This window comes from Balaenoptera borealis (assembly GCF_965194805.1).
Source record: "Balaenoptera borealis genome assembly, chromosome: 2".
Classification (NCBI taxonomy): domain Eukaryota; kingdom Metazoa; phylum Chordata; class Mammalia; order Artiodactyla; family Balaenopteridae; genus Balaenoptera; species Balaenoptera borealis.
The window spans coordinates 160,868,201-160,887,935 of NC_138867.1; the positions used below are offsets into that span (position 1 = coordinate 160,868,201).

Here is a 19,735-nt window from a genome sequence, read left to right on the forward strand (position 1 = left end):
TGAGAGAGAAATAGAAAATTTCCTGTTTGTCACACCTTCTCTATTTGTGGATCACAGCTTTTGACTTGAAGAGTTTTCCTTCCGTGTCAGAAAAAGATCTGAAAACATCTTAATTTATAATTTCTGAATTCTTGACCATATCTTTATAGCAGTAGTCGATTAGCATTATGAAGAATACGAAAAGTATAAGAGATGGTTATTGGCCTTAAAGAACTTACAGCATAGTTAGGAAGATAAGATGTAAATGTAAGAAAATTGGTAATAGAAGACAGAGTATTATTAGGTGTTAGATGAATGGAGCATTTAAATGTAAGGGAATTCAATGGAATGGGAACATTTTTGGCTTTTTGGGTTAGGGAAATAGAAGGATTAGAGTTTCATGTCTGAAGAATGAGGAAAAGGGGAGAAAATTTTGGACATGCTCTATGAGAATCTTCTCGAGTTTTTAATTTTCTCAGGCAAGCTTGAAACCATAAAATTAGCTTCTTTATCATGCATCCTATCAATTTTGTCTGTGTAACATTTTATGTCACCCACTCCCAGTCTTTTGCTTTCCATTCTTTCTGAGGGAAAGGAGGAGTTTGAGATGGTATGCAGTGGGATTCTCAAGTAGAAAGTACTAGCAAAACTTAGAGATGTGGGCCTGCACACTTAGAAATGGTCACAGATAATTCAAAACTATCTTTCTGGAGGAGCTGGACACCCAAGTGTGACAGAGTGTAGGTATAGAGTAAAGAAAGAAGGTCAAGAGATCAAGGACTTAGTTTTTAGAAATGCACACACGGGAAGGATAAAAAAATGAATGTATTCACCTGGTAGCAACAAGAAGAGAAAGGAGTTTAACATTTACTGACTGTGTACCATGTACTTTGTGTTTTTATATCCTGTGTTTCATTTAATTCTCACAAGAACATTATAAAATTACCCGATGGGGAAGCAGAAGCTCAGGGAAGTTAAGTGACTTAGTATCCTAAACCTAGGAATTGTTGGAGCCAGGTTTCTAATACAGGTTAATTTGTCAGCCAATCTGAACTTCAATTTTATGGTGCTTTTAGGATAAATGGAATAGTGTGTGTGCATGTGTGTGTATCACCTAGTAGAGTAGTTGACACCATTCTTAAAAATGGTAGCTATTCTTTTTAGGTTAAAAAGAAACCCTACCCCTTATTGAATATATGCTTTATGCTGACACTCTCCAAAAACATTATCTTATTCATTCTTCACCAAAACTCTAACAAGAGGAGACAGAAAAAGAGCAAAAGCTAACAGAAGAAATGAAATGGTCTTGCCTTAGAAACCAAAGGGAAAGTTGTTTTAAGAAAGGAAAAATTGGGCTTCCCTGGTGGCGCAGTGGTTGAGAGTCTGCCTGCTGATGCAGGGGGCACGGGTTCGGGCCCTGGTCTGGGAGGATCCCGCATGCCGCGGAGCGGCTGGGCCCGTGAGCCACAGCTGCTGAGCCTGCGCGTCTGGAGCCTGTGCCCCCCAACGGGAGGGGCCGCGATGGTGAAGGGCCCGCGCACCGCGATGAGGAGCGGTCCCCGCACCGCGATGAAGAGTGGCCCCCACTTGCCATAACTAGAGAGGGCCCTCGCGCGAACCGAAGACCCAACACAGCGAAAAATAAATAAATAAATAAATAAAGTAGCTATAAAAAAAAAAAAAAAAAAAAAAAAAAAAAAAAAAAGAAAGGAAAAATTATTAACAGTATCAGGTGCTACCAACAGGTCATGGAAAATAGGGAGTAGATTTAGGGATTAGGGGCATATTGACTTGGAGAGTGAAATATTGATAATATGTTAGAGAAGGAAGCTCAGCTATTTGGGAGTTAAGAAGAGAGTGATATGGTGATAGAAGATAAGGGCGCTGGGTAGGTTTCTTAACCACATCTGGTTCTTTATCTGCACAATGGGATTAATGAAACCTAACTCATGGTAATGTTGTGTGACTAAATAGGGTAATATTTGAAAGTGAATATGGCAATACACATGTTAGGTTATTAGTAGTAGATACAGACAGGCCCATTTGTAACATCTGCAGGATCTGGAGCAAATATAAATGTAGACCTACATACCATATACATACTAAGTTAAATTAACAAACTGTTACATAAAATTCCCCCAAAAGCCTGAGGTCCAGGGTAGGGGCTTCTCTTGCCTGGGTCTGCATGTAGATCGTCTATTTGAGAAACCTGACATTGATAGGAAGTCCAAATATAGGCCTCATTTTACATATGATACACTGAGGCTTAGAGAAGCTTAACTTGTACATGGTTATATAGCTAAATAAATACGAAGAGATCTGAATCCAGATTTGGCTGATTCCAAAGGTTTTGTGTTTTCTCCAGTTCCTCACTGCCTCTCATAGTAATCACTAAAGTGTATAGCACTTGACCTAGTGCTTGCCTTACAAGCCTAAGAAATGGTCTTGCCCTGAAGCATTATTAGTTTAATTGAAGGTATAAGAGATGAACATATGAGATGGTTGTTATTGTCATGTCCATACCTCCTTGATTCATTCTTTAACTCTTGGGGAAGGAAGTAGAGATTTGTATTTATTCAGTGGAAATTAGTAAACAAAAAGTGGTACAGTCATTGTGCTACAGATATTAAATACCTAGGCTGTCTGGCTTTAGTGGAGGGAATCTCTAGTATTTTCTACTTTTCATATTTCCATATTTCAGCTACCTTAATTATTGAGGGTTAGAATTTTTATTGCTTAATGTATTTATACATTGGGCCTTTTTAAAAGAAGTAGCATAGTGTTGTGGGAAAGACTGTGGACTTTAGAGACAGATCTTGTGTTCAAATCAAGGCCCAAGATTAACCAAGATGGCGGAGTAGAAGGACGTGCTCTCACTCTCTCTTGCGAGAGCACCAGAATCACAACTGGCTGCTGGACAATCATTGACAGGATGACCCTGGACTTCTCCAAGGAGGATACCCCACGTCCAAGGACAGAGGAGAAGCCACAGTGAGACGGTAGGAGGGGCGCAATCAGAGTAAAATCTAATCCCATAACTGCTGGGTGGGTGACTCACAGACTGGCGAACACTTATACCACAGAAGTCCACCCACTGGAGTGAAGGTTCTGAGCCCCACGTCAGGCTTCCCAACCTGGGGGTCCAGCAACGGGAGGAGGAATTCCTAGAGAATCAGACTTTGAAGCCTAGTGGGAATTGATTGCAGGACTTCGACAGGACTGGGGGAAACTGAGACCCCACTCTTGGAGAGCACACTCAAAGTAGTGTGCGCATCGGGACCCAGGGGAAGGAGCAGTGACCCTGGGGGAGACTGAACCAGACCTACCTGCTGGTGTTGGGGGGTCTCCTGCAGAGGCAGGGGGTGGCTCTGTTTCACTGTGGGGACAAGGACTCTGGCAGCGGAGGTTCTGGGAAGTGCTCCTTGGCGTAAGCCCTCCCAGACTCTGCCATTAACCCCACCAAAGAGCCCAGGTAGGCTCCAGTGTTGGGTTTCCTCAGGCAAAACAACCAACAGGGAGGGAACCCAGACCCACCCATCAGCAGTCAAGTGGATTAAAGTTTTACTGAGCTCTGACCGCCACAGCAACAGTCAGCTCTACACACCACCAGAGCCTCCCATCAGGCCTCTTAGATAGCCTCAACCACCAGAGGGCAGACAGCAGAAGCAAGAAAAACTACAATCCTGCAGCCTGTGGACCAAAAACCACAGTTACAGAAAGATAGACAAGATGAAAAGGCAGAGGGCTATGTACCAGATGAAGGAACAAGAAAAAACCCCAGAAAAACAACTAAATGAAGTGGAGATAAGCAACCTTCCAGAAAAAGAATTCAGAATAATGATAGTGAAGATGATCCAGGACCTCGGAATAAGAATGGAGGCAAAGATTGAGAAGATGCAAGAAATGATTAACAAAGACCTAGAAGAATTAAAGAACAAACAAACAGAGATGACCAATACAATAACTGAAATGAAAACTACACTAGAAGGAATCAATAGCAGAATAACGGAGGCAGAAAAACGGATAAGTGACCTGGAAGACAGAATAGTGGAATTCACTGCTGCGGAACAGAATGAAGAAAAAAGAATGAAAGAAATGAAGACAGCCTAAGAGACCTCTGGGACAACATTAAACGCAACAACATTCACATTATAGGGGTCCCAGAAGGAGAAGAGAGAGAGAAAGGACCGGAGAAAATATTTGAAGAGATTATAATCGAAAACTTCCCTAACATGGGAAAGGAAATAGCCACCCAAGTCCAGGAAGCGCAGTGAGTCCCATACAGGATAAACCCAAGGAGAAACATGCCGAGACACATAGTAATCACATTGGCAAAAATTAAAGACAAAGAAAAACTATTGAAAGCAGCAAGGGAAAAATGACAAATAACATACAAGGGAACTCCCATAAGGTTAACAGCTGATTTCTCAGCAGAAACTCTACAAGCCAGAAGGGAGTGGCATGATATACTTAAAGTGATGAAAGGGAAGAACCTACAACCAAGATTACTCTACCCGGCAAGGATCTCATTCAGATTTCATGGAGAAATCAAAAGCTTTACAGACAAGCAAAAGCTAAGAGAATTCAGCACCACCAAACCAGCTCTACAACAAATGCTAAAGGAACTTCTCTAAGTGGGAAACACAAGAGAAGAAAAGGACCTACAAAAACAAACCCAAAACAATTAAGAAAATGGTCATAGGAACATACATATCGATAATTACCTTAAACGTGAATGGATTAAATGCTCCAACCAAAAGACACAGGCTTGCTGAATGGATACAAAGACAAGACCCATATATATGCTGTCTACAAGAGACCCACTTCAGACCTAGGGACACACACAGACTGAAAGTGAGGGGATGGAAAAAGATAGTCCATGCAAATGGAAATCAAAAGAAAGCTGGAGCAGCTATACTCATATCAGATAAAATAGATTTTAAAATAAAGAAGGTTACAAGAGACAAGGAAGGACACTACATAATGATCAAGGGATCAATCCAAGAAGAAGATATAACAATTATAAATATATATGCACCCAACATAGGAGCACCTCAATACATAAGGCAACTGCTAACAGCTATAAAAGAGGAAATCGACAGTAACACAATAATAGTGGGGGACTTTAACACCTCACTTACACCAATGGACAGATCATCCAAAATGAAAATAAATAAGGAAACAGAAGCTTTAAATGACACAATAGACCAGATAGATTAATTCATATTTATAGGACATTCCATCCAAAAACAGCAGATTACACGTTCTTCTCAAGTGCGCACAGAACATTCTCCAGGATAGATCACATCTTGGGTCACAAATCAAGCCTCAGTAAATTTAAGAAAATTGAAATCATATCAAGCATCTTTTCTGACCACAACCCTATGAGATTAGAAATGAATTACAGGGAAAAAAACGTAAAAAGACAAACACATGGAGGCTAAACAATACGTTACTAAATAACCAAGAGATCACTGAAGCAATCAAAGAGGAAATCAAAAAATACCTAGAGACAAATGCCAATGAAAACACGACGACCCAAAACCTATGGGATGCAGCAAAAGCAGTTCTAAGAGGGAAGTTTATAGGTATACAAGCCTACCTAAAGAAACAAGAAAAATCTCAAGTAAAGAATCTAACCTTACACCTAAAGAAACTAGAGAAAGAAGAACAAACAAAACCCAAAGTTAGCAGAAGGAAAGAAATCATAAAGATCAGAGCAGAAATGAATGAAATAGAAACAAAGAAAACAATAGGAAAGATCAATAAAACTAAAAGTTCGTTCTTTGAGAAGATAAACAAAATTGATAAGCCATTAGCCAGACTCATCAAGAAAAAGAGGGAGAGGACTCAAATCAATAAAATCAGAAATGAAAAAGGAGAAGTTACAACAGACACCACAGAAATACAAAGCATCCTAAGAGACTACTACAAGCAAATTTATGCCAATAAAATGGACAACCTGGAAGAAATGGACAAATTCTTGGAAAGGTATAACCTTCCAAGACTGAACCAGGAAGAAACAGAAAATATGAACAGACCAATCACAAGGAATGAAATTGAAACTGTGATTAAAAATCTTCCAACAAACAGAAGTCCAGGACCAGATGGCTTCACAGGTGAATTCTTTCAAACATTTAGAGAAGAGCTAACACCTATCCTTCTCAAACTCTTCCAAAAAATTGCAGAGGAAGGAACACTCCCAAACTCATTCTATGAGGCCACCATCACCCTGATCCCAAAACCAGACAAGGACACTACAAAAAAAGAAAATTACAGACCAATAGCACTGATGAATATAGATGCAAAAATCCTCAACAAAATACTAGCAAACAGAATCCAACAACACATTAAAAGGATCATACACCACGATCAAGTGGGATTTATCCCAGGGATGCAAGGATTCTTCAATATACGCAAATCAATCAATGTGATACACCATATTAACAAGTTGAAGAAGAAAAACCATATGATCATCTCAATAGATGCAGAAAAAGCTTTTGACAAAATTCAACACCATTTTATGATAAAAACTCTCCAGAAAGTGGGCATAGAGGGAACCTACCTCAACATAATAAAGGCCATATATGACAAACCCACAGCAAACATCATTCTCAATGGTGAAACACTGAAAGCATTTCCTCTAAGATCAGGAACGAGACAAGGATGTCCACTCTCACCACTATTATTCAACATAGTTCTGGAAGTCCTAGCCACGGCAATCAGAGAAGAAAAAGAAATAAAAGGAATACAAATTGGAAAAGAAGAAGTAAAACTGTCACTGTTTGCGGATGACATGATACTATACATAGAGAATCCTAAAACTGCCACCAGAAAACTGCTAGAGCTAATTAATGAATATGGTAAAGTTGCAGGATACAAAATTAATGCACAGAAATCTCTTGCATTCCTATACACTAATGATGAAAAATCTGAAAGAGAAATTATGGAAACACTCCCATTTACCATTGCAACAAAAAGAATAAAATACCTAGGAATAAACCTACCTAGGCAGACAAAAGACCTGTATGCAGAAAACTAGAAGACACTGATGAAAGAAATTAAAGATGATACCAACAGATGCAGAGATATGCCATGTTCTTGGACTGGAAGAATCAACATTGTGAAAATGAGTATACTACCCAAAGCAATCTACAGATTCAATGCAATCCCTATCAAATTACCAATGGCATTTTTTATGGAGCTAGAACAAATCATCTTAAAATTTGTATGGAGACACAAAAGACCCCGAATAGCCAAAGCAGTCTTGAGGCAAAAAAATGGAGCTGGAGGAATCAGACTCCCTGACTTCAGACTATACTACAAAGCTACAGTAATCAAGACAATATGGTACTGGCACAAAAACAGAAACATACATCAATGGAACAAGATAGAAAGCCCAGAGATTAACCCACGCACCTATGGTCAACTAATCTATGACAAAGGAGGCAAAGATATACAATGGAGAAAAGACAGTCTCTTCAATAAGTGGTGCTGGGAAAACTAGACAGCTACATGTAAAAGAATGAAATTAGAACACTCCCTAACACCATACACAAAAATAAACTCAAAATGGATTAGAGACCTAAATGTAAGACTGGACACTATAAAACTCTTAGAGGAAAACATAGGAAGAACACTCTTTGACATAAATCACAGCAAGATCTTTTTTGATCCACCTCCTAGAGAAATGGAAATAAAAACAAAAATAAACAAATGGGACCTAATGAAACTTCAAAGCTTTTGCACAGCAAAGGAAACCATAAACAAGACGAAGAGACAACCCTCAGAATGGGAGAAAATATTTGCAAACGAATCAACGGACAAAGGATTAATCTCCAAAATAGATAAACAGCTCATTCAGCTCAATATTAAAGAAACAAACACCCCAATCCAAAAATGGGCAGAAGACCTAAATAGACATTTCTCCAAAGAAGACATACAGACGGCCACGAAGCACATGAAAAGATGCTCAACATCACTAATTATTAGAGAAATGCAAATCAAAACTACAATGAGGTATCACCTCACACCAGTTAGAATGGGCATCATCAGAAAATTTACAAACAACAAATGCTGGAGAGGGTGTGGAGAAAAGGGAACCCTCTTGCACTGTTGGTGGGAATGTAAATTGATACAGCCACTATGGAGAACAATATGGAGGTTCCTTCAAAAACTAAAAATAGAATTACCATATGACCCAGCAATCCCACTACTGGGCATATACCCAGAGAAAACCGTAATTCAAAAAGACACATGCACCCAAATGTTCATTGCAGCACTATTTACAATAGCCAGGTCATGGAAGCAACCTAGATGCCCATCGACAGACGAATGGATAAAGAAGTTGTGGTACATATATACAATGGAATATTACTCAGCCATAAAACGGAACGAAATTGAGTCATTTGTTGAGACGTGGATGGATCTAGAGACTGTCATACAGAGTGAAGTAAGTCAGAAAGAGAAAAACAAATATCGTATATTAACGCATGTATGTGGAACCTAGAAAAATGGTACAGATGAGCCAGTTTGCAGGGCAGAAGTTGAGACACAGATGTAGATAATGGACATATGGACACCAAGGGGGGAAAACTGCGGTGGCGTGGGGATGGTGGTGTGCTGAATTGGGCGATTGGGATTGACATGTATACACTGATGTGTATAAAATTGATGCCTAATAAGAACCTGCAGTATAAAAAAACAAACAAAACAACTAATACTAAACTTTCATTGGGTTATTTGTATGGAAATATGTTAATATAAATGTTTCAGACATTACATGAAATTTCTAAAAATCTTGTATTTGTGTGGAAATATGTATGGAAATATGTTAATATAAATGTTTCAGACATTATATGAAATTTCAAATCAAGGCCCAATGTGAGGGAACTTTCTGGGATAATGGATTGTTGTATATCTTGATAGAGATTTTGGTTACATGGGTGGATGTATTTATTAGAAGTTAGGCAAGTATACACTTGTGCATTCTAACATATAACTTAACTTTTAAAATATAGAATATAAGTACTGAAAACTAATTAAGATGTTTAGAGGTGAAGGATACTGCTGTCTGCAACTTACTTTGAAATGAATAAAAATAAGATCAATGGATGATAGACAGGTGAATATATATGTGATGAAGCAAACGTAGCAAAATGTTAAATATAGATTCTAAGTGTTGGCTTTCTGAGTATGCACTGAGAAGTTTTTTCAACTATTGTATTTGTTTGAATTTTTAAAATAAAGTGTTGGGGGGGAAATCATGGCCCATTGAATTAACTGCTATGTATCTCACAGTTCAGTTTCCTTTTTTACAAATTGCAGTTAATAATACCCAGGTTGAACATACACATATTTATTCTAAGGACTAAAAGAGACAGCGTCACATTTTTGAGGCCAGTGGGGAGATGGATAATTGCCAGTTTATTAGACTAATCTGTGTAGCTTAATAGAAAAACTGAAAACCATTTGTAGAATTTGATGTTACTTTATTACATTAACCCTGCTGATACAACCTTTTTTAAACAAGTTTATTACCGACACTTAAAACTGAACTTGTAGTTAAGGTTACTATAATCAGACAGTAGCATTTCCTCAGTTTTCACCCCACAGTCCAAAGTATAAATCTTCATCTGTGGACAGATACGAAATCTACATGTGAATGTGTTTTTAAATGATAAAGTAACATATGCTCTTTGTAAAGTGGTCAAACAATAAAAGTAATATAGAGTAATAATCAAAGGTGTTTCCTCTGACTTCCCAGGTATAGTAATGATTAGAGCTGTTAACAAATATTCTCATCCTCTCTCCTTGGCATATGATAAGATTATACTTCTCTGCCCACTTGAAGTTAAGTGTGGCCGTGAGACTTGCTTTGGGAAGAAGCTTTAAAGAGCTGGTGCACCAAAACTAGACAAGTAACACCACAAGAAAGAAAATTACAGGCCAGTATCCCTGATGCACATCAATGTAAAAGTCCTCAGTGTAATATTAGCAAATCAAGTTCAACAATACATTAAAAGGATCATACACCATGATCAAGTGGGATTTATTCCAGGGATGCAAGGATGGTCCAACATCTGCAAATCAGTCATTTTGGTACACTACATTAACAAAATGAAGGATAATAATTATACAGTCATCTCAATAGATGCAGAAAAAGCATTTGACAAAATTCAACATCTCTCAACGAAGTGTGTATAAAGAGAACATACCTCAACATAATGTAGGCTGTATATAACAAGACCACAGCTAACATCATACTCAATGATGAAAAATTGAAAGCATTTCCTCTAAGATCAGGAACAAGACAGGGATGCCGAATCTTGCCACTTTTATTTGACGTAGTATTGGAAGTCTCACCCAGAGCAGTTAGGGAAGAAAAATAAATAAAAGGCATCCAAATTGGAAAGGAAGAATTAAAACTGTCACTATTTGCAAATGATAATTTACTATATATAGAAAACCCTAAAGACTCCACCAGAAAACTGTTAGAATTAATAGATGAATTTGGTAAACTTGCAGGATACAAAATCAAGATACAGAAATCTGTTGCATTTCTATACACTAATATCAAACTATCAGAGAAATTAAGAAAACAATTCATTTACAGTTGCATCAAAAATAACAAAATATCTAGGAATAAATTTAACCAAGAAGGTGAAAGACCTGTATGCTGAAAACTATAAGACATTGATGAAATAAATTAAAGAAACAAATAAGTGGAAAGATATTTCATGCTCATGGATTGGAAGTATAAATATTGTTAAAAATCTCCATACTATTCAACGCAGTCTACAGATTCAGTGCAATCCCTATCAAAATTCCAATGGCATTTTCACAGAACTCACACAATTCTGAAATTTGAATGGAACCACAGAAGACCCATAGCCAAAGCAATCTTGAGAAAGAACAAAGCTGGAGGCATCATACTCCCTGATATGAAATTATGTTACAAAGCTGTAGTAATCAAAACCGTATAGGCATAAAAACAGACACATAGATCAATGGAACAGAATTGGGAGCCCAGAATTAAACCCATGTATATATGGTCAATTAATTTATGACAAAGGAGCCAAGAATATACAATGGGAAAAGGATAGTCTCTTCAGTAAATGGTGTTGGGAAAACTGGACAACCACATGCAAAAGAATGAAACTGAGCCACTGTCTTACACCATACACAAAAATTAACGCAAAACGGATTCAGGATGTTCAACATATGCAAATCATTGTGATAACACCACAGCAACAAAAGAGAAGACAGAAATCACATGTTCATCTCAATGGATGCCGAAAAAGCATTTGATAAAATTCAACATTCATTCATGGTAAAAAAAAAACTCACCAAAGAGGGTATAAGGGGAATATATCTCAACATAATAAAAGCTATTTATGACAAACCCACAGCCAATATAATACTCAACAGTGAAAAGCTGAAAGCCTTCCCTGTTAAATCTGGCACAAGGATGTCCACTGCCACCACTTCTATTCAATGTAGTATCGGAAGTCCTGGCCACACCATTCAGACAAGAAAAAGAAATAAAAGGTATCCAAATTGGAAGGGAAGAGGTAAAATTGTCATTATATGCAAATGACATGATACTTTCTGTAGAAAACCCTAAAGACTCCACACAAAAACTATTAGAACTGATAAACCAAATAAGCAGGGTAGCAGGGTACAAGATTAACATACAGAAATCCGTTGCATTTCTTTACATTAACAGTGAAATATCAGAAAGGGAAAGTAAAAGAAAAATTCCATTTAAGATCACATCCAAAAAAGAAAAAAATACCTAGGAATAAAACTGACCAAGGAAGTGAAAGACTTATGTGCTGAGAACAATAAAACATTGATTAAGGAAACTGAAGGTGATTCAAGAATTGGAAAGGTGTCCCAGGCTCTTGTATTGGAAGAATTAATATCATTAAAATGTCCATACTACCCAGAGCAATCTACACATTTAATGTGATCCCTGTCATATTACCCGTGACATTTTTCACAGAATTATAACACATAATACTAAAATTTATATGGAACCACAAAGGACCCAGAATTGCCAAAGCAATCCTGAGGAAAAAGAACAAAGGTGTAGGCATAACCCTCCCAGACTTCACACAATACTGCAGTGCTACAGTAATCAAAAAAGTTTGGTACTGGCACACAAACAGGCATATGAATCAATAGAGAGCAGAATAGAGAGCCCAGAAATAAACCCTCACACCTACAGTCAATTATATCTTTGACAAAGGAGGCAAGAATATACAATGGAGAAAAGACAGTTCTCTTCAGTAAGTGGTGTTGGGAAACTTGGACAGCTACATGTAAATCAATGAAGTTAGAACACTCCCTCACACCATACACAAAAATAAATTTGAAATGGCTTAAAGACTTAAATATAAGATGTGACGCCATAAAACTCCTAGAAGAGAATATAGGCAAAACATTCTCTGACATAAATCATACCAATGTTTTCTTAGGTCAATCTCTCTAGGGGCAAAAGAAATAAAATCAAAAATAAACAAATGGGACCTAATGAAACTTAAAAACTTTGCACCGCAAAAGAAACAATAAAGAAAATGAAAAGACAACCTATGGAATGGGAGAAAATATTTGCAAATGATGTGACCAACAGAGGCTTAATTTCCAAAATATACAGACACTCATACAACTCAATAACAAAAAAACAAACAACCCAATCAAAAAATGGGCGGAAGACCTAAATAGACATTTTTACAAAGAAGACATACAGATGGCCAATAGGGACATGAAAAGATGCTCAACATGCCTAATTGTTAGAGAAATGCAAATCATAATTACGATGAGGTATCACCTCACACCAGTCAGAATGGCCATCATCAAAAAGTCTACAAATAATAAATGTTGGAGAGGGTGTGGAGAAAAGGGAACCCTCCTATACTGTTGGTGGGAACGTAAATTGGTACAGCCATTATGGAGAACAGTATGGAGGTTCTTTAAAAAACTAAAAATAGAGCTACCATATGATCCAGCAATCCCACTCCTGGGTATATATCCAGAAAAGACAAAAACTCTAATTCGAAAAGATACATGTACCCCAATGTTCATAGCAGCACTATTTTCAATAGTCAAGACATGGAAGCAACCTAAGTATCCATCAACAGATGAATGGATGAAGAAGATGTGGTATATATTATATAATGGGGGCTTCCCTGGTGGCGCAGTGGTTGAGAATCTGCCTGCCAATGCAGGGGACATGGGTTCGAGCCCTGGTCTGGGAAGATCCCACATGCCATGGAGCAACTAGGCCCATGAGCCACAACTACTGAGCCTGCGTGTCTGGAGCCTGTGCTCCGCAACAAGAGAGGATGCGACAGTGAGAGGCCCGCGCACCATGATGAAGAGTGGCTCCCACTTGCCACAACTAGAGAAAGCCCTCGCACAGAAACAAAGACCCAACACAGCCAAAAATAAGTAAATAAATAAATAAATGTATTAAAAAAAATTTTAAGTAACGTTATTTTCTTTAATACTTTAAAAAAAATTAAAAATAAATGCTCCAACCAAAAGACATAGACTGGCTGAATGGATTAAAAATCAAGACCTGTATATATGCTGTCTAGAAGAGACCCACTTCAGATCTAGGGACACATACAGACTGAACGTGAGGGGATGGAAAAAGGTATTCCATGCAAATGGAAACCAAAAGAAAGCTGGAGTAGCAATACTCATATCAGACAAAATAGACTTTAAAATAAAGAATGTTACAAGAGACAAGGAAGGACACTATATAATGATCAAGGGATCAATCCAAGAAGAAGATATAGCAATTATAAATATATATGCACCCAACATAGGAGCACCTCAATACATAAGGCAGCTGCTAACAGCTATAAAAGAGGAAATCGACAGTAACACAATCATAGTGGGGGACTTTAACACCTCACTTACACCAATGGACAGATCATCCAAAATGAAAATAAATAAGGAAACAGAAGCTTAGAATGACACAATAGACCAGATAGATTTAAATGATATTTATAGGACATTCCATCCAAAAACAGCAGATTACACTTTCTTCTCAAGTGTGCATGGAACATTTTCCAAGATAGATCACATCTTAGGTCACAAATCAAGCCTCACTAAATTTAAGAAAATTGAAATCATATCAAGCATCTTTTCTGACCACAACCCTATGAGATTAGAAATGAATTACAGGGAAAAAAACGTAAAAAACACAAACACATGGAGGCTAAACAATACGTTACTAAGTAACCAAGACATCACTGAAGAAATCAAATAGGAAATAAAAAAATACCTAGAGACAAATGACAATGAAAACACAATGGCCCAAAACCTATGGGATGATGCAAAAGCAGTTCTAGAGGGAAGTTTATAGCTGTACAAGCCTACCTCAAGAAACAAGAAAAATCTCAAATAAACAATCTAACCTTACACCTAAAGGAACTAGAGAAAGAAGAACAAACAAAACCCAAAGTTAACAGAAGGAAAGAAATCATAAAGATCAGAGCAGAAATAAATGAAAAAGAAATGAAGGAAACGAGCAAAGATCAATAAAACTAAAAGCTGGTTTTTTGAGAAGATAAACAAAATTGATAAACCATTAGCCAGACTCATCAAGAAAAAGAGGGAGAGGACTCAAATCAATAAAATTAGAAATGAAAAAGGAGAAGTTACAACAGACACAGCAGAAATACAAAGCATCCTAAGAGACTACTACGAGCAACTCTATGCCAATAAAATGGACAACCTGGAAGAAATGGACAAATTCTTAGAAAACGTATAACCTTCCAAGACTGAACCAGGAAGAAAGGGAAAATATGAACAGACCAATCACAAGTAATGAAATTGAAACTGTGATTAAAAATCTTCCAACAAACAAAAGCCCAGAACCAGATGGCTTCACAGGCGAATTCGATCAAACATTTAGAGGAGAGTTAACACCTACCCTTCTCAAACTCTTCCAAAATATAGCAGAGGGAGGAACACTCTCAAACTCATTCTATGAGGCCACCATCACCCTGATACCAAACCCAGATAAAGATTTAACAAAAAAAGAAAACTAGAGGACAATATCACTGATGAACATAGATGCAAAAATCCTCAACAAAATACTAGCAAACAGAATGCAACAACACATTAAAAGGATTGTACACCATGATCAAGTGGGGTTTATCCCAGGAATGCAAGGATTCTTCAATAGACGCAAATCAATCCGTGTGATACACCATATTAACAAATTGAAGGATAAAAACCATATGATCATCTCAATAGGTGCAGAAAAAGCTTTCGACAAAATCCAACACCGATTTATGATAAAAAACTCTCCAGAGGGGCTTCTCTGGTGGCCCAGTGGTTGAGAGTCTGCTGCCAGTGCAGGGGACGCGAGTTCGAGCCCTGGTCTGGGAGGATCCCACATGCCGCAGAGCGGCTGGGCCCGTGAGCCACAACTGCTGAGCCTGCGCGTCTGGAGCCTGTGCTCCCCAACAAGGGAGGCCGCGATCGTGAGGGGCCTGCGCACTGCAGTGAAGAGTGACCCCCGCTTGCCACAGCTGGAGAAAGCCCTCGCACAGAAACGAAGACCCAACACAGCCATAAATAAATAAAAAATTAAAAAAAAAAAAAAACTCTCCAGAAAGTAGGCATAGAGGGAACCTACCTCAACAGAATAAAAGCCATATATGACAAACCCACAGCCAACATCGTTCTCAATGGTGAAAAACTGAAACCATTTCCTCTAAGATCAGGAACAAGGCAAGCTTGCCCACTCTCACTACTATTATTCAACATAGTTTTGGAGGTTTTAGCCACAGCAATCATAGAGGAAAAAGAAACAAAAGGAATCCAAATTGGAAGACAAGTAAAGCTGTCACTGTTTGCAGATAACATGATACTATACACAGAGAAGCCTAAAGATGCTACCAGAAAACTACTAGAGCTAATCAATGAACTTGGTAAAGTAGAAGGATACAAAATTAAGGCACAGAAATCTCTTGCACTAATGATGAAAAATCTGAAAGCGAAATTAAGGAAACACTCCCATTTACCACTGTAACAAAAAGAATAAAATACCTAGGAATAAACCTACCTAAGGAGACCAAAGACCTGTATGCAGAAAAGTATAAGACACTGAAGAAAGAAATTAAGGATGATACAAACAGATGGAGAGATATACCATGTTCTTGGATTGGAAGAATCAACATTGTGAAGATGACTATACTACCCAAAGCAATCTAAAGATTCAATGCAATCCCTATCAAACTACCAGTGGCATTTTTCCCAGAACTAGAACAAAAAGTTTCACAATTTGTATTGAGACACAAAAGACCCCAAATAGCCAAAGCAATCTCGAGAAAAATAAAAAAATACGGAGCTGGCGGAATCAGTGCCCTGACTTCAGACTCTACTACAAAGCTCCAATTAAGACAACAAGTAATTAAGACAATATGGTACTGGCACAGAAATAGAAATATAGATCAATGTAAAAGGATAGCAAGCCCAGAGATAAACCCACACACATATGGTCACCTTATCTTTGATAAAGGAGGCAAGCATATACAATAGAGAAAAGACAGCCTCTTCAATAAGTGGTGCTGGGAAAACTGGACAGCTACATGTAAAAGTATGAAATTAGAACACTCCCTAACACCATATACAAAAATAAACTCAAAATGGATTAAAGACCTAAAATGTAAGGCCAGACACTCTATAAACCTCTTAGAGGAAAACATAGGCAGAACAATCAATGAAATAAATCACAGCAAGATCCTTTTGACCCACCTCCTAGAGAAATGGAAAGAAAAACAAAAATAAACAAATGGGACCTAATGAAACTTCAAAGCTCTTGCACAGCAAAGGCAACCATAAACAAGACAAAAAGACAACCCTCAGAATGGGAGAAAATATTTGCAAATGAAGCAACTGACAAAAGATTAATCTCCAAAGTATACAAGCAAGTCATGCAGCTCAATATCAAAAAACAAACAACCCAATCCAAAATATGGGCAGAAGACCTAAATAGACATTTCTCCAAGAAGATATACAGATTGCCAATAAACACATGAAAGGATGCTCAACATCACTAATCATTAGAGAAATGCAAATCCAAACTGCAATGAGGTATCACCTCACACCAGTCAGAATGGCCATTATCAAATTTTACTTAATTTTTAACTACTACAAAACTATATATTTTTTTAAAAAGGCATATTCAAGGGTGTCACATACAAAATGTTACTACAGTAGAGGCCAACAACATGCTTACTGGCCTCTTCAGGTTAACTCTCTTGGTACAGCCCTGAGAACAAATGAAGCTCCCCCTTGTTACTTAGAAATGGAATGGTATCCTTAGATCACAAGGCAACTTGTTTAAAAACTCTATTTTTTACCATTTCCAACAGTTTATCATTGTAATCAAGAAAAATCTTGATAATATGCAAGAAGTAAGAAATCACAGAAATCAATTGGTTGCTGAAGCTCACGTAAGATAATTGTCATTAATCCCCTAATTTTAATTTTTGGCATTCATCACAACAGGTTTGTTTTTACATTGAATTTGAATAAATATGATAAATCTGAACTAATACAATGTTTACTAAAAATATTCTTCCTATCTGTTTTATATATTTGTGATTCTTCATAAGATTCCTTCTGAAAAGAGGGTTCTACTCCTAAAAAACGTCTTTTAAAAAACTGAATGTAAAGTGTTACACTCCTTTTTCTACTGACTTTTGTTTCTGACATTGTTAAGCAAGTCTTCAATTTATTGGACTCATTTAAGATTCTAAAACCATCTTTTCTCTCTTCTCACACACACCCATATTTTTCTCCCTGCTCCCCACTTCTCCCTCTGAGCTTGGTGTTTGTGTAAGACAATAACAGGAACAATCTGATTTGGCAGGATAATAATCAACCAAAATGTGTCTCTTCTGTTTTTCATTTTGCTTGATTACAACATCAAAATGCTAGAATGGGTGAACTATTTTGAAGTCTGGGCTTTGAAAACACCTGTTTAGTGATGTTTAGTGGATGTGTGAATTTTCCTATTGAACAATAATAGCAGCTTACTCTGTCACTTTCACACTTTGATTACAAAAACAGTGGTCTGGACATATCCTGGCAAAATATATTCGGAGGTTATGGTAGCAGTTGAAATTCTCATGGAAGAATAAAAATGTACATTAGGACAATTTACACTTATTTTATTTGTTATACAATCTTACATAAGCAACGATCAACTCCTCTGTCCTAAGTAACTTTTTAATGTGTTATGTGAGCTTCATCAGCAGCTTCTTGATTGGGTCTCAAGCACTAATCAGGCCCCTCACAAGTACATTGGATGCTTAGACATCTTGCCTCCATCATGAAGAGTAAGTAGGATCATAATGACTAATCACATTAGCATGATTTAAAAATGCAGAGCATGAATAGCTTTTTCCCCCAAGATTTCTAGTAAAAACATTCACACAATAAGACTGCAATAATTCATTACACCATTGGCTTGTTTATACTATAACATATTTATGTGCCCAGAAGAATGAAACCAGAAAACCACCGTTAACAAGCAGAGGAAAGAGATTGTTTTTTTATCTGAATTCAGGATGAACATATAAAAAGAAATTTTTCAAAGAAGGGAAACTGCTATCTTGTTATGTCCTCTAAGACATTACAAAACCCAGTCTCACTAAAGATCTTTTTAGTAACCTATATTTTGTACTTCCCACTAAGAACCACTTTCTGCCCATAAAGCCAAACTGAGTTCCAGGTGAAGTCACTGGAAGTCACAGAAGCATGTCACTAAGGGAAAATTCATTCCCGTGAATTTTCATGGGAAAATTCCCATGTTTCCCATGAAAGCAAAAACCCTTACCTTCGGGGGAAGATATCCCATTTACAAATAGTATATTGCCACCCAAATGGATGTAAATTCACTGACTCCCTCTCAGGACTTGGGGTGTCTGCTTTAGGGCTGAATTGGTCTGCTAAATATTAGCTAGGTACTGAGCAAGGTGCCTTAGATGCAACGATGAAAAATGACAAACAGTTCTTGCCTTCTACAAGGTTACCATCTAGTGAGGAAAGCACTAGATACTAATTATAGTATCAAGAGTTCTGTCCTGGAGGGTGTAATGACAGTGTTGATACCTGGAAGGTAAGCAGGATTTCAGGGGAAAGGACATAATGATGCAAAGTATTCCAGGCAAAGTATTCCATTACAAGGAATGTTGAAGGAACTGAGAATAGTTTGTGATCAAATGATTATTGAATATTTGTTGAGTGCATACAGCTAAACTGCAGATTACAAGAGAGAAAGTGGTGAAAAACAAAGCTAAAAGGGATTCAGGGGGCCAGATTTATCAACGTAAACATTCAGGGGCCAGGGGCCTATCAGTGCAAAAGATAGACATGGTATCTGCCCTCAGGGAGCTAATAGTTTAGTAGGAGAAAAAGATTTTTAAAAATCAACACTAATGTCAAATTGGGATCAATGCAATGAAGAAAACAAATGGGTGTGAGGAGAGAGTAACAGGAAGAATCTGCTTAAGATGGGCTCAGAGGAGACATCTCTGAGGAGGTGAGATTTGCAGGATGAAAAAGGGTCAGATCATGAAGGGCCTGATGAACCTCATTAGTGAGTTGTGGGTTTTGTGGGGTTTTTTTTTAATTTTGTTTTTTTTATACCGCAGGTTCTTATTAGTTATCTATTTTATACCTATTAATGTATATATGTCAATCCCAGCCTCCCAATTCATCC

The 19,735-nt window shown here is 37.5% G+C and overlaps 1 protein-coding gene across 2 annotated transcripts in view; it reads left to right on the forward strand.

The window, feature by feature from the left end:
• The window catches only part of LOC309623770 (uncharacterized protein), a 96,582-nt gene that overhangs the window by 42,268 nt on the left and 34,579 nt on the right, over positions 1 to 19,735 (forward strand). The gene's annotated exons all lie outside the window — the stretch shown is intronic.